Source organism: Camelus bactrianus, chromosome 3 (assembly GCF_048773025.1).
Source record: "Camelus bactrianus isolate YW-2024 breed Bactrian camel chromosome 3, ASM4877302v1, whole genome shotgun sequence".
Lineage (NCBI taxonomy): Eukaryota > Metazoa > Chordata > Mammalia > Artiodactyla > Camelidae > Camelus > Camelus bactrianus.
In genome coordinates this window covers 160634962-160651179 of record NC_133541.1, presented here as the reverse complement: position 1 = coordinate 160651179, position 16218 = coordinate 160634962, and the positions used below count along the sequence as shown (strand labels likewise).

Genomic DNA, 16218 nt, shown 5'->3' with positions numbered 1-16218 from the left:
AAGGAAGATTCGGTTTGTCAATACTCAATTTGTAACTTGTCATTTAAAATTGTAAGTATTAAGCACTTGTTCCAGAATCCTTTCTTTTCTGTTTTTAAAAATTTGTTTCCAAGATTCTCAAAATGGTCATAGCTAAGTAGTAGTATAGGTGGGGAGACAGATGGAGAGAGGTAGTGTGGCTCATGTACAGACTGTGAGCAGTTTCATGGCTGCCTTTAGGCTGGAGAAGCCGCAGAAGAGCCCAGGTTAGACCGGGGGTGGCTTTGTATGCACTTGAAAGCCAGCTTTCCTGCCTGTATGGTGAAGCCTGGTGGGAGTGGCAGGTAGATGATCAAGGTCCGATGGAGGTCATTGTCTGCACAGAGCGCTGTGTCTGTGAGAACTGGCTAACATTACCATGGGAAATGATTGGTGCCAGGAACACTGCAGGGGAGCTGGGGAGCCTGTGTGTTAAGGACTTTCCAGTCCTGGGAGTGGGAAGAGCAGACTCTGCATTCAGATCTGAGTTTGAATTCATCCTCTTTAGTTTACTGGTCCTCTGACTTTTGTCAAGTTATACATCCTCTTTGAACTCCTGTTTTCTTGTCTCTCAAAACAGGAGAATTACGGCCTGCTGCTAGAGTGTTTGATCAGTGTAAATGATTTGTGTCTATAAGATGCCACGTACAGCCACAATCTCAGTGAGAAATGGGTTGTCGCCTCTTCTTCTGCAACTCAGTGCTCAATAAGACATCGGGGGAAAGCCAGTCCCTAATTTGTTGTGATGCAATGAGGAACAAAATTAACGTCTTGCCTTTCCCTAGCAGTATTCTTACTTCTTTGCTTCATTTACCTCTTTCCTCCTTTACCCTCCCCTTTCACCTCCTCCACCAAAAGAGCCTGAGATTGTCTGAGAACACTAGATTCAAATTACTTTAAATGTTGGCTCATCCCCATGAAATTACAGTGACATTAAAAAAAATCTGTACACATCCCAGACCATTATATTTGATTTATACACACACACAAAGACACACACACACACACACACACACACACACACACAATCAGGATGCCTCCCGTTTGCTGAAGGAGAAGGAACTCTTTTTCTGAGTTTTCATTCACTGAGCGTGAGAGGAAAGTTTCTTAAGCAGAAATTCACCTGGCTTCGTGCATGGTTTTTTAAATTGGATTTCTGCTTTGTGTCCATAGAAATATTCTCCTATTAGAAGAGGGGAAGTGGAGACATAGATATTCTGCTGAGATATTGGTGTCATCATATTTGAGTTGGAAAGGACTTATGACAGCATAGAGTTGTAACTTTTTATGGGTGAGAATCCATGATAGTGTAACTTGGACAAGAACCCGGGTCTTCTGTCTTCGTGTCCACATGGATGAAGAGGCAACTGGGTGGGGGATGGCAGGGATCCTTCTTGCTTGAGTTCCAGGGTCTTGCTAGTTTTCATTGTTCAGCTGCCTTTAGTTTATGTCCATGTGGCCTCTCATGGGAAGGTCACTATGTCCTGATAGATTGAGTTTCTAATCAGCAAAAAGGTCTGGACCCACTAATGGTTCCCAGAGATTTTCTGCTGACTTGCTGACACTTTATATACATCAGACCTAAGAAATTGCTGGATATAAAATCCTTAATGTTATCGTTTGCCCTCGAGTTCCATAGGAATGGGGTGCTGTCTCAGGCTGTCTAAGGCTAGATCTGAACAAAATAGGGTGATAGGCTGCGCAGCTGGACCCTCCCCAGTCTAATGGGATTTCCACCTTAGTTTTTAGAATCAGGCAGATTAGTTCAAATCTTGCCTTTACCATTTATTAGCTTTGTGACGTTGAGGAAGAAACTTTACTTTTTGAGGGACCAATTTTCTTTATCTGTAAATAAGTTCAGTATTTATTTTAGGGTTTTTGTTTTAGAATTGAATGAATCAATTCCCTCATTTATTCCTAAAATACAGATCACATGGTTCTATGCTGGTGCCTTAGTAGTTGATTACTAAGGGACTCAGCAGTGAGAATGTGGGTGAGGACCCCTGGATAATAGAGCTTATATTCCAGGATATGCTTGTAAAGACTGGATTGCAGTGGATTTTTAGTAAATGTCCACTCCATTCCTAATCCACATTGATTGTGTATATATCTTTATACTAATATATGAACAATTTTTTATTGCAATTTAAGTCTCTGTAGTATTTAAAGTATGTAGCTATAACAAAAATACGTGAAATAAAATGATCTGACTTTTATTTTCTTTTCAATAAGCAAAACAAAATAAAATAGAAAAGAAAAGAAAAATTTTGAAGGAGTAGAAATAATTTTATTTCCGTGGAATCAACTCCCTATGTTAGGTTTTTCGGTTGTGTTCTTAAACAGCATATAAAATTGACAGGTTTTGTGTTCAGTGTTGATAGCTGGGTGAGTATAGTTTCTTTTTGTGGTTGTCTTTGATGAATTATTTGCACTAGATCATAAGTAATGTGCATGTTACATATTGGAAACGAGGAAGCAGTGGAGACATACTACCTCCAATGCAGTCATTTTGTTACCGAGTCCAAACTCATTCTGCTCACCAAATGACAGGCCAATAAACCGGGAGATGAGGTGTTGGAGCAAGGAATAGTGACTTTATTTGCAAAGCTGGCAGATCCAGAATATGGCAGACTGATGTCCTGGAGAATCATCTTCCACAAGTCAGAAATGAGTCTTCTTTTATACTAAAAAGGGGCGGGGTTTTGATTGGTTGTTGGAAACTTCTTGCTGTATGAATTGCTTGTCCTTTGAATCCGCTGTTCTTGCAGCTGTCCATGCGGATCAAATCATGTTGCCCCTGTGAAAACTCCAAAAAAAAAAAAACAAAGGTTATTCTCTATTTTGCAACTTGCCATCTCTACATAAGTGCAGATGAATTAGCATCCTTCAAGATCACGGCCAGGAGAATAGGCTGTCCTGGATATTTCAGTCTAAAGGCAACTTTCTTTTACAAATGGTGCAGAGCTAGCAAGTCTGAGCCTAGAAAACAGGGCACAGGGTTAAAGCCAAAGGAACAGACCTAACATGGGGTCAAAATTGTTCTTTTCTCTTACAATTCCCTTTTCTGCTTCATAGATAATTTTAGTAAGAAACATGAGCAATTTTGTATTTTTGCTTCTTAATAACCGATAAGTGGGCCAACTATATTTTTGTGAGCAGAGATGCTGTGCGGGCATAGGGGTCACAGCACACTCTTGTTGGGGGTGGCCGACCCTGAAACATGTCTGATGCCACGTGAGTGTTGGTGAGGGTCCCCCTAGCCAGCGGCACTCTTCAGGATGTAGCATATGTGCTTTGACTTCTTGAGACCTCATTTTCGGCTGTAGGAAATTTTTTCAGATACTGCGATTGAAAAATCACTCCAGCTGGGGATAATTAGGGAAAAAAGGAAAAGGAAAAGGGTTTGGAGTAGAGTAGAAGAGAAGGACATAAGATCACGGAGCCTGAGTGCTTGGCAGCGGGGCCTCGGGAGAGAGGGGAGCAGAGGTGGGGAGGGGCCTGGCCCCGGAACCAGCTCCTGCACCTGTCCCCGCGCCCAAGCCACGTAGCTTACAATGGGCCTGGGCCACCTCTCTGGGCTGGATGTCACCCTGTGCAGAACCTTGAAAATCGAATGTAAGGGGTGGGCAGCACTCACCTAGGGGGTCACTGTGGATTTCAGTCAAGTCCACAGTGCCTTTTCTGGTCATGTGCCTTCTCTTGTCCTTTATCTCAGGATCTGAGGAGGAGGAGAAAGGAACTCAGGTAGAGATCCAGGAAGATATCCGACTGTGTTAAGAGAGGACAGACACAGTTACAAGGGGACCGAGGACACTTGCAGCAAAGTAAAATGACTTCACAACTATTGCTTCAGAGCTGCAGGTGTGAGAGAGCCTAAGCCTGTTTCAGAGTGCAGGGGACAAGCGGAAAGGAATGGCAAAATTTCCACTGAAAATTGAAATTTTGTTAAATAGCCTGCTACTGTTGCTTGTATCACTTGAATGAATGCAGGCATATTTCTGTGGGCATTTATAGGTTCACTCAACCCCACCAGCCCCTCTTGCCCCCATCGGGGATGGGATTTCTCAAGCACAGTGCACCTCCTGCTTCGGTGGGCCACGCTTCGGGTCCTCGCCTGGGGCCGAGCTGCTGCAAGGCACTGAGTCCCTGAGGCACGGCCTGTGATACACGACAGGAACATCTCTGCTATCGACTGAGGGCCTCCTTTTCCCCCTGCAGTGTAAGAATTCCGGTGACTGAGTTAGAAGCATGCTTCCAAGCTGTCCGTGTCCTCGGCATCCAGAAGCGGAGCCTGGAAGCTTCCGAATTTCTCCAGAATGCAGTCTACATTCACCTTCGGCAGGTGAGTGTATGTCCTTACACAAGTGGAGGAATTACTGCAGTTTTCCTGGAACTTACTCACCACTAGTCCATCTGATTTTTCTGTGCTAGGATTCAGTATGGCCTGCTAAAAAATCTGGAGTCAGATTTTGAAACCCTGATGAAGAAGATTATTTATTTTATTTCACTATATGATAATCTTTTACTTTCAAAATTCAGAATTTTTGGTTCTTTCAGGCATTTTTGGGGGGGTTGGCAAAACAAATTTGCTCTTACCGTCTTTGCGACCTGTTGCTTTGTGCCTCTCACCTGTCTTCTGTCACTTGTGAGGCAGTTCCATTTGTGACCCTGTCCGTGTTGTTCATGTTATACAACATAAAGTCTGTAAAAGTACAGTCCCTTTTACTCAGAAGACATTCCACAAATAACTCCTTAAATCTGGGTGTTGTTTTAAGAAGACAGAATCATTAGAACATGTAATTGCAGGTTGCTAGTGCAAAATCCCCAAATCAATAGTCTAGCTCAACATCTAAAATCTTTCTAATCTACCTTGGATTTGTATGGATAAGTGAAGCAATTTGCTAAGAATTGAACACCAGGGTTAGAATACAGGCTGGTGTAGCTCAGCAGGTCCTCCTCAGCCAGCGCTGTGCCAGAGGGCGGGGCCGAGGGAGAGGGCGGGGCTTAGGGAAAGAGGAGGGCCAAGGAGGAGGGGGGTCCTGCCCTCCCTGAGCTGACAGTTTCATGGCAAACACCTTCACCATGTGAAGAACTTGGAGTTTCTTCTAAGAACACTAGGTTTGAAAAGAGTCATAAAAGAACGGGAGTGACAAAATCCAATTTGTGTCAAGTAGGGGAGAGCAGCTGGAAGGCCACTTGGGAGACTCGTGAGTCCAGGTGGGCAGTGTTGGTGGCTTCTACCTGAGCAGTGGGACAGTCAGTGGGACAGTCACCGGGAAAAAAAGAACAGATTTTAGGCATGTTTAGATGGTAAAAAGGAAAGGATGAATGATGTCTGTGAAGGTAGGATGGAGTAAGGCCCAGGTTTCTGGGTGGATTAATGAGGTAAATGATGGTCCTGCTGTGCTCTGAGCAGGGAAAGCTGCAGAGGGAGCTTTGGGGGAACGCTGATGAGTTCAGCTGTGGATAAAGTGAAAGGCTGTTATATGTGTGGTCTGGGAGCTCAGGTGAGAGCCAGTAGCGAGTAGGGGGAGGGGAGAGAGACGTTCAAATCATTTTGTCTTGTGAGCATACAAATAATTATGAGTAATGATACACTTACGCCTCTATATTCTGGATTTAACACCCATTAACATTTTGTTATATTCACTGCAGAGGTTCCTAATATTTTTTAATAGAAATAAAATAAATAGAAACAAAATAGTGGAGTTAATAAACATCGTAGAGTTGATGTGTGTCCTTCTATGTATTTTGATACCTCATCTGTTTATAACCATAATCTATAAAAAGTTAACTAGTTTAGCATAAGTGTTAAACAGAGGGACGTGACACACAGTTTTGGGGCTTGAAGCTGATCTTCTCGGGCAAATTATGTAGCCTCTCTGTACCTTTGTTCCATCTTCTGTGACTGCCCCCGGGCCCCTCATCACAGATGATTTCCTAGACTAGATGTTGGGAGGGAGGCTGCTGAAGGGGCTAAGAAGTGGCAACTGCTAGGGACACTTAAGAGAGAGACAAAAAGAGATTAAAGTCAATAAACTCAGTACAAACAAATACTCTCAAAAGAGAAAGAATCCTGCAGTGTTTTGAGCCACTTAGCATAAGGGAAACGAAATCACGTGGACCCAAAACTCTTGAGCATGTGAGTAATGTGGGTGGGAATGTGTCATCAGAAAAGGGTTGAGAAAAGGTCTTTTGGTTTCCCTTGACGTTTCCATTAAGGATGGGGAGCAGAAGTGAAAACCCTCAGCTTCAGTGGAAGCTGCTCTTTTGTGTGAAACTGACCAAACTTTGGAGACCAGTCATCAGCGGTGCTGGCAAATGAAGAGATTTCGGGATTGGGTGGGGCACTTGCTGTGACTTCCAGGTGACCTACTGGCTGGGGGCTGTGAGGCGGGCAGTAGGTTTGCAGGGAGACCCGGGCATAATCCCTGGCTCTGAGGCTGCTGGTCTGACTAGCAGACCTGGGCACAGGCAGTCCTAATGGGGCAGCTCGGGATGTGGCCTGGGACACCTGCCGTGCTGAGGGGGAGAAGAGCGCTTCCCAGAGGGGGTGTCCCTGCGGAGAGTGGAAACGTCCTCCTGCAGGGAAGGAAGAGCCTCTGAGCAGGGTGCTGATTGCACAGGCAAGACCACCCTGAGCACTGAGGGTTTGGGGAGCCGGAAGTCACACAGTGGCCCGAGCAGCCTTGTTCCTGAGAAACTAGAGGGAGATGAGGCTGAAAAGTCAGGCTAGGGTCAGACACTGTGGTGGGTTATGAGTGACAGGAAAGGACCGGTCAGGCAGGCACGAGAGAACCCTGTGGGTGTCCCAGCTGGAGCGTCACGCCAGAGGGTGGAGCTGAGTTATAGACTTTGCAACTTATTAGCTGTGTGACTTTGAGCAAGATCACCCCACCTCTCTATATATACCTTCATATGTAAAATGACACAGTGACAAACTCGTGTCATCAGAAGGCTTAGTTTAGCTCTGATCCTCTGTGTCCAGTCCTGTCAGTGCTGCCCTGCAAGTTTCTGCAGTGGCTGCTCTTACCCTGAGATGGGAGGGCATAGAGGGACTTTGTAGCGCCCGAGGGCAGGAAGGGGTTGCTTTAAAAACAGACATGTAGCCGCCTGCAGCTGCAGGCTTGCAGGCAGTTTGGTTGATGGTCCTGGAGAGGACTTTGGAGGCCTTAGCATCGTTTTAAGACTTGTTTTCCCTTGGGGGCCGGAATTGCCTATGCAGATTAATGTGGAAAATTTGGGCTTCTGGCAAAGCTGTTTTCAGAAATGGTAATATACATAACATATCGTAGAAAATATAATGCTTTTATTTAATCTGTGGGACTTTGCAGCTGTTGGGAACACCTCTGTTGGCCTGGTCTCCACGGAGGACACTAGGGGTCGGCAGAGCGTGCGGGAGGGCAGGTAGCCTGCAGTGTTGCTGCGGGGTGTTCTCCCGAGTACAGCACTCTGCTGAGTTGACTCTTCTCTGAGTTTGGTTGCCAGATGAGCAGACAGCAAATTAATGAGTTCTGGTGGGATTGTATAATGACAGAAAGAAAGAGGGACCCGTAGCTTTTCTGGACTAGAACACGCTTTTGGTTCCTGATCCAGTGTGTTCCATTACAGAATTGATGAGTTGTGTCTATTCTGGGACTTGTCGACTGAAAGAAATGTGTAGCCTGAAAGTTTAGAGTTACACTTTATTAGGCGGGAGGACTCGAGGCGGGATGACAGCCTTCAAATCTGTCTGAGGGACTGCTCCCAAGAAGTAGGGGAGGAACTAGGATTATATAGGAGCTTTACAACAAAGACCAGGGAGTTGGAACAATAAAAGATTGCTTTTTATCTAAAGAAATCCAGGCATCTCATGTTAAAGAATTTAGTGCCTTTGTATGTATCATTTGACCTCACTGGATTCATTCTTTAGACAAGCACCTAGCTATCTAGGGCAATTATCCTGTCTTCTTATTCTCAGTCTGTTCAGAGGGCAGCATTGTGAGTGGCTGTAGAGGCTGGGCTTCAGGTCTGTCCGCACTGGGGGGTGGCAGCAGCCTTGATGACTTGGCTTCAGCATTCTTTGTTTACTGACATGGTTGTAGTATTTTAATTCACATTGTAGTATTTTCATTCACAGACTGATTGTGGATAATCTGGAAACTTGCAAAGGAAACGAGATGGAATTACTGCAGGTACCTTCTACTTTAATAAGCCGTGTGCAAACATAAACATGGAGGAAGCATACATTTGAATTTGGTGGTGTAGGGAAGGGTTTCTGCACATTACAGGAGAACGCAAGGCAGAATATCTCTTCTTTGTTGGCAGGGATGTGGGTCAACCTGTCTTTTCTGTAGCGGTTTCTGAGAGCACTTTATGGTAATTAACAAACATTGACAAACGGTGGCACACTTTGCATTTAAGAGCTGACCTGTGCAAACGTGTATTGGACAGGTGGATTTCATAGGCAAGTGGTGAGGTGGATTGGAGAGAGGTGTAGCCCAGGCCTGGGCTCAGATTCAGGTTTAAATCGCCATTTCCTCACCAAAGGACCTTGGACTAGAGTGTAACCTCCATTAAACTGTTGGTGAATCTGTGAAATATGCATTATAATATTCGTTTCTTCCTGGGTTTGTTGTAAGTTTTAAATAGTATTATAACACACATGAAACACTTAACAGGCACTTAGCAGTGTTTACTGTGTCCTTCCGCCCCGCTTAGCGTGTGTTACAGCCGTAAAGGTAGCATGTGCCTGTTGAGGACGTACTGGTAGCCGCTTGAATAGGTTGTGAATTTGGTGATTTCCTTTAATCCTTGAAACTCTACATGCCATGGGCAGTTATTTTCATGAACAGATGAGGAATCTTAGGGTAAAGAAGACGGTGTAATTTGCCCAAAGTCAGACCATAATTTTGGGTGCAGGGGCCTCTGTTCAGCATGGGCCCCTGGGATTTCTGCCCTCTCCGTTCAGCACCAGAGCCAGACGTGGAGTCGCCTGTCTCCCAGCCCAGAATATCCGGCAGGCAGCAACACAAACCTGGACCTGTTCTGCTTAAGCAAAAACTCCGGAGGGGAGGCAGTTACTAAAGGGATAAATGTAAAAACAGACGACTGCAAACTGTTATCAGCTCAGAGAAGGAAAGGAACACGCCTCGCCGTGCAGAGCTGGGAGCTTTCCCTTCAGGGCTGCTCTGGGGGCGTTCATTTCAGCTAAACAAACTCCGCTCCTGCACCAAGGCATGAAGGCAGGGTGCATGTAACCAGGCTGACTGTGCCTCGTTGATCATATTCATTCCTAATCCAGTGTCAGCTGTCACGGGCACTTACCTAGTAAACAGATGTCGGCCATAATCATCACGCACTTTGCTTGGTAGTTTTATTGGCCCCACTTTTGAGATGAGGTAATTGAAGCTGGGGAGTTTGCTGCATGCCCGTGATTACCTTGGAAATACCCCTACTGGTCTTTCAACCTAGACTGGTGTGGCTGTTACATCCCAGCCCTGTGAAAGGCATCGTGTAGCTTCTACCAAGTGGCCCAAATGACTGACATTGATTTTCTTAATCCGTAGGAAATGGTATGTGACAATAAGAGAAAAGGTGGTAAGAAATTCTTTGGAAAACTAGAACAAAATCCAATACTTCCCCAGCTGGGGTAGCGTACCCAGTGTCACTCATCCCACTCACAGCCTGGCACCTCCTCCCTCCCGACTCCGTGTTCAGAAGCCACTCTGAGCCTTCGAAGAACATTTTGCCTCGTGACACTGTTGACTAAGACCTATGACCTCTCTGTCCATGGTTTACTCTCTCTTCAAGGCCATTTAAATTTTATGCAGGCTCCTCCACTCCAATGTAAGAAAAGACTCTTTAAACTTCTTGATGAAGCTCCTTAATGAAGATCTTGTGAAGGAAACCTAGTCAAAACCTGGGAGGTATGCACACAGTGACTGCATGCAACCTCAGCACTTTGTGAAGTTCAGAATCAGAGGGGTGGGAGACTCAGGAAAGGCTTTTTAAGGTAGAAAGGGGAAAGTGAAAGGATGCAGGCTGTGTGAGACTGAAATATCTCGGTCCCAGCCAGCAAGGCACCTGCGTTCAGGATGGTGTATGGGGAGTACAGAGTTCTCACAAAGAAAGAAGTGGTGGGATGGGAGGGAGGACAGATAGATTCTTTACTAGGGAAGGAAAAAGTGGGCTGAAAATTTCCTGGTTGAATAAGAGGACTGTGACATGATGTGCTTGCATTTTGGAGATAAGGGTTTTGTGGGGACAGGCCTAGGAGAACGCTCTCTGGCTGGGGAGTCAGCACAACAGAGAACCACAGAGAACCGGGCTGACCTCAGGGCCCCTGCTGGGGGAGGGGCTGCCCGCCATTTTGGTCCTGGGGGCTACTTCTGTCCCTTAGCTGGGGCCTCAGAGCTCCCTTCACATCCCAGTCCTGTTGATACAAGAAAACATATGTGGGGCATGGGAAGGGCTGTGTCCCAGGCTTTGGTTGAGCCCCTGGAATGTGCCCCACCAGACGTGGGTCCTTGGCTTCATGCAGGAAAGGTTTCAAGAGCAACTGTTGAGTAAAGGTAGATTTATTCACAGAGACACATTGAAAGGCAGGAGAAATTCCACGAGGTGTGGGGGTTGGGTGCTCAGATTAAAAGTAGGTACACACTCCACAGACAAAGTGTGGGCCTTCTCCGAAGAGGGAGAGAGAGTGATGACCGCGAGGTGGCGCTGTGTTGCTGGTTTTCATGGGCTTGGTTGTTTTATATGCTAATAATTAGAAGGAGCAGCCTAAGGGCAAGGGGCTGGGATTCCCAGGGAGTTGGCCATTTCCCACCCTTTGACCTTTTGTGGCTAGCCTTGGGATGGCCATGGTGCCTTGGGGCGTGTTATTCACCATGTTACTATTACAACGGGTGTATAATGAAGCTCAAGATCTGCTAGAAGTAAAATCTCTTCATCCTGAGCCTCAAGGCCTACTGGGGGTTGAATCCTTCACCATTTTGATGTTAATTGCTGTGGCCTTCATTGAATGGCTGTGCTCTGGCCCCTTCCATCCTGTCTCACTGTGTTGACACAGAGAGAGCAAAGGCCGGGCCCTGCCTGTGCTCCTGCATTTAACAGGGAGAGGGGTGGGGTGGGCTGAGGATGACTCTGAGTGGTGAGAAGGATGTTTCAGATTTTCCCACGTGGGACATGGGGACATGCCAGCAGCCACCGCAGATTTATCTCACGGGCATTATCGCTTGTGTCACTCATCTTTTTCTATTTTTCTTTCTTTTTTTTTTTCAAGTATTTAATCTAAATTTAACATCAGGTTTTCTTAGGAAAGAAATTTCTCTTTTTCTTTTCATTGGGGCTCTTTTGGGGGGGTAGGTAATTAGGTGTATTTATCTGTTAGAGGAGGCCCTGGCGGTTGAACCCGGGACCCCGTGCACGCTAAGAACATGCTCTACCACTGAGCTCTACCACCCGCCCCATCATCTTTTACTTTTTGCTTTAGCTGCCAAGAATCTTACGGCTGAATTTCTAGTCGGCCTTTAACACTTACCCTGACTTCATGGCATTCGTTTTTATGAGTTTTCTTCCCCCTGGTTTCATTTAAGTATTGAATCTCCATTTTCTCTTCACTCTAACTTTTGTCTTTTTGTTGTTATGGTTGTTAAGCTGTGTTAAAAATTGTTTAATTTCTCTTTTAGCAGGAGGCTGAAAGTAAATAAATATGTAAACAAACTTATCACACTTAAATGTTTTATACATTCTAAGCTGTTTATTAGTTACTTAAAAACCGAATTGAATACTGAAGTGATAACATTTTAAAATTATTTTTTAACATTTTATAAAATTATAGCTGATTTACAATATGATATAAGTTTCAGGTGTACAATAGTTGCACAATTTTTATTGTTATGCTCCTTTTATAGTTATTGTAAAACATTGGCTATATTCCCTGTGTCGTAAGATACATCCCTGTAGCGTGTTTATGTTACATGGAGCAGTTTGTATAAGAAAGTTGGGTAATACAAAGTCTGGGGCGTGGCTCTGTCTAACCCATGTTCCCGGTCACCCTTCCTGTCAGAGCCCAGGCCCTCACTCCTTTCTGCAGGGGAGCACCTGGAGGCAGCCCTCATCAGCGCTGGCACCACCCTCTGAGTGGCAGTGACAGCAGTGACTGTGTGTGGACGTGCAAAGTGTTGTTCCAGGAGCTTTACATGCATTTCTGCATTTAATAATTAAAGCCCTCCTGTGAGGAATCATTTTAGGTTTTTAATGAATAATACATTTTATTTTGATTTTGAGAGTTCAAACTTCCAGAAAATTTACTGGAATAGTACAATAAAGGCTTAGATACAGTTCACATAAAAGGGCACTGTTTGCCCTTTTGTGTCTGGCTTATTTTAGTATAAACTTTCAAGGTTCATCCATGTTGTAGCCTCAGTCAGTACTTTATTCTTTTGGTTTTATAATATCCTTTTTCTTTTTTTTTTCGTTTTTTCTCTATTTAAAAATATTTTCATTGAATTCTAGTCAGTTTATAATGTTGCGTCAGTTTATAATTTTGCATCAGTTTCTTGTGTACAGCACAACACTTCATTTATATAGGAACATACATGTATTCATTTTCATATTCTTTTTCAACATAAGTTACTATAAGTTATTAAATATATTCTCCTGTGCTATACAGTATAAACTTGCTGTTTACTCTATACATACTCAGTATCTGCAAATCTTGAACTCCCAGTTTATTTCTTCCCACACCCTCTCCCCTCTGGTAACCATAGTTTGGTTTCTATGTCTTTGTGTCTGTTTCTGTTCTGTAGATAAGTTTATCTTTTTGTTTGTTTGTTTTTTTTAGATTCCACATGTGAGCGATCTCATATGGTATTTTTCTTTCTCTTTCTGGCTTACTTCACTTAGAATGACATTCTCCACGTCCATTCATGTTTCTACAAATGGCATTATTTTATTATTTTTTTATGGCTGAATAGTAGTCTATTGTACAAATATACTACAACCTCTTTATCCAGTCATCTGTCAGTGGACATTTAGGTTGTTTCCATGTCTTGCTATTGTAAATAGTGCTGCTCTGAATATTGGGGTGTAGGTATCTTTTTGAATTACGATTCCTTCTGGATATATGCCCAGGAGTGGGATTGCTGGGTCATATGGGAGGTCAATGTTTTGTCTTTTGAGGAACCTCTGTACTGTTTTCCACAATGGCTCCACCAAACTGCAACCACAGTGTAGGAGAGTTCCCTATTCTCCACAGCCTCTCCAGCATTTATTGTTTGTGAACTTCTGAATGATGCCTATTCTGACTGGTGAGATGTGATATTTGATTGCAGTTTTGATTTGCATTTCTCTGATAAAGATATTGAGCATTTTTTCATGTGCCTATTGGCCATTTGTATATCTTCATTGGAGAAAAGCTTCTTTAGGCCTTCTGCCCATTTTTGAATTGAATTGTTTGTTTTTCTTTCTTATCAAGTGTAAAAGGTGTTATATATTCTGGGAATTAAGCCCTTGTCAGTCTCATTTATTGCAACTATTTTCTCCCATTCCATAGGTTGTCTTTTAGTTTTGCTTACTGTTTCCTTTGCTGTGCAAAACCTTGTAAGTTTAATTACATCCCACTTGTATATTTTTGCTTGTATTTCTATTGCTTGAGTAGACTGCTCTAGGAAAACATTGCTGAGATGTATGTCAGATATTTTGCCTATGTTTTCTTCTAAGACGTTTATAGTGTCATGTCTACGTGTTTAAGTCTTTAAGCCATTTTGAATTTATTTTTGTGTATGCTGTGAGGGAGTAGTCTAACTTCATTCATTTACATGCAGCTGTCCAGTTATCCCTACACCATTTGCTGAAGAGGCTGTCTTTACTCCATTGTATGTTCTCACCTCCTTTGTCAAAGATTCAATGACCAAAAGTTTGTGGGCCTATTCTTGGTAATTTTGTTTATCCGTTCATTGATGGATGGATATTGTTTGTAACCTTTGTCTACTCTGAATGATACTGCCATGAATATTGATGTGCAAGTTTTTGTGAGAATATGTTTTCATTCTGTTGGCTGTAGAGTTGGCCCGCCATATCTGTAATTTCCACTTCATGGATCCAGATGGCTGATTGTAAAGGGACTCGAACATCCTTGGATTATGGTATCCAGGGTGGGGGGTTCCTGAAACCAACCCCCTGAGGATACTGAGGGATGACTCTACATGTAGGAGAGGAATTGCTGAGCCATATAACTCTAACCTTTTGAGGAAACACCAGACTTCTCCAAAGAAGCTGCACCATTGTCCCTTTCCACTGGCCGCAAATGAGGTATCTCTGCCTCCTCAACGACACTTGTTATTGTCCATGTTTTGATTAAAACCGTCCTAGTGGGTGTAAAATGAGAACTCATTTTGATTTTGATTTGGCTAGTGATGCTGAGCTTCTTTTCATGTGCTTATCGGCCATTTGTGTATTTATTTAAATCCTTGGCAAATTTAAACATTGGGTCGATTTTCTTTGTATTGTTCAGTTGTAAGCATTTTTTATATATCCTGAATACTAGTCTCTTCTTAGATACATGCTTTGCAAAATTTTTCTCCTATTCTGCAGATTGTCCTTTCACTTTAGTTTTTTTAAGCATTAAAACAATTTCTTTACAGGGGAGGTAATTAGATGTATTGATTTATTTTATTTTTCTTGCTAAGCATGCACTCTGTCACTTGATATACCCCCTTCCCCTGTCATTTCACTTTCTTGATGATGTAATTTGTAACAAAAAGGTTTTAACTTTCATGAAGTCCAGTTTATCTGCTTTTTTCTTCTATCACTTGTGCTCTTCGTATTGTATCTAGGAAACCAAAGCCTATCCTAGGACCACAAAGATTTATACTGTGTCTTCTTTTAGAAAGTTTATAGGTTTAGTTTTTACGTTTCTGTCTGTGATCAATTTTGAATTAATTTTTATTTATTTAAAATATGGGGGTCCAGATTCCAGATTCATTCTTTTGCCTGCAGATACTCAGCACTCCCTGCACCATTTGTTGAATAGACTATTCTTTCAATGGAGTGTTGTTGACACCCTTGTGGAAAACTGACTGTAAATGTAAGTTATTCCCCCTGGGTTTTTATTATGTCTCATAGATTTATTTACCCAAACTTATGCCAGTACCATTCTGACTTAGTACTATAGCTTTTTAGTACCCTTTAAAGTGAGTCCTCCAACTTTGCTCTGCTTTTTCAAGATTGTTTTGGCTGACCTGGGCCCCTTGCACTTCCATATGAATTTTGGGATCACTTTTTCAATTTTTGCAAAGAAGTCAGCTGGAATATTGATAAGGATTCCACTGAATATGTAACTCACTTTGGGGAGTCTTAACATTTTTAACAATATTGTCTACCATTCCATGAACATGGGATGTGTTCCATATATGTAGATCTTTTAAGTATTATTTTGATGATACATCAAAATATTCAATGTACAAATCTTGTAAATTTTTGTTAAATGTATCTCTCATTTTATTTTTAATGCTGTTGTAAATGGAAAGGCTGAGCTTCTTGAGGGTAGGACTATATATTAATTTGTTTATTTCTAGGATTTCTACACAGCAAATACTCTAGGTTTATATTTGCTACATAAATCTATCCACAACTCTTCCCACCCCCGTGTTATAAGAAACCAAGACCCAGGTTAAGCTACCTGAACACCTATGTGGAAGTGAGAAATGAGACCCTTGGGTGGGGCTTTGTGAAGATGATACTGAGAGCTTATTTAGGATGGCTTCATCTTAAATTCCTTTAAACAACACTTTTGGTGTAGTCAGATACATTAAGATCATGCCCTTTTGATGTGCAGAGGAGCTAAGACTATCATTTTCAAATAATTTCTAGTGAGAGTGTTGTACTTGAAATCAAATTTGCATCAATCTTTGAAGATATATGTTTCAGGAATTTTGACTAAAGAACACCTGTCTTTATTCATTAATGACAACTAAATTCTCAAGCAACATGTAAGAGTTTGAGCAAACTGCCCCAGCCCCGTAGTGCTGGTTGGCTGCAGCTGTAACTGGAGTCAGTGCTTACCTCTCCCAGCACGCTTGGGCTGATCTGCTCAAAGGTGTTCGTCCAAATGTTTGTCTGTAGTCTGTTGGACAAAGCCATAAAACATTGAGTTAAGGTTGCTGGAATGCAATATATTCCTATTAATATTAAGTAAGCACATATTGAGTGCTT

The 16218-nt window shown here is 42.9% G+C and overlaps 1 long non-coding RNA gene across 2 annotated transcripts in view; it reads left to right on the top strand.

Annotated features, from left to right (window-relative positions):
* Nucleotides 1–16218, top strand: part of LOC141577213 (uncharacterized) — a 91851-nt gene that overhangs the window by 41827 nt on the left and 33806 nt on the right. For both annotated transcript variants that reach the window (XR_012506028.1, XR_012506027.1), the window contains one exon: nt 4237–4360. This is a non-coding gene — a long non-coding RNA (uncharacterized LOC141577213). The remainder of the gene's footprint in view (nt 1–4236; nt 4361–16218) is intronic.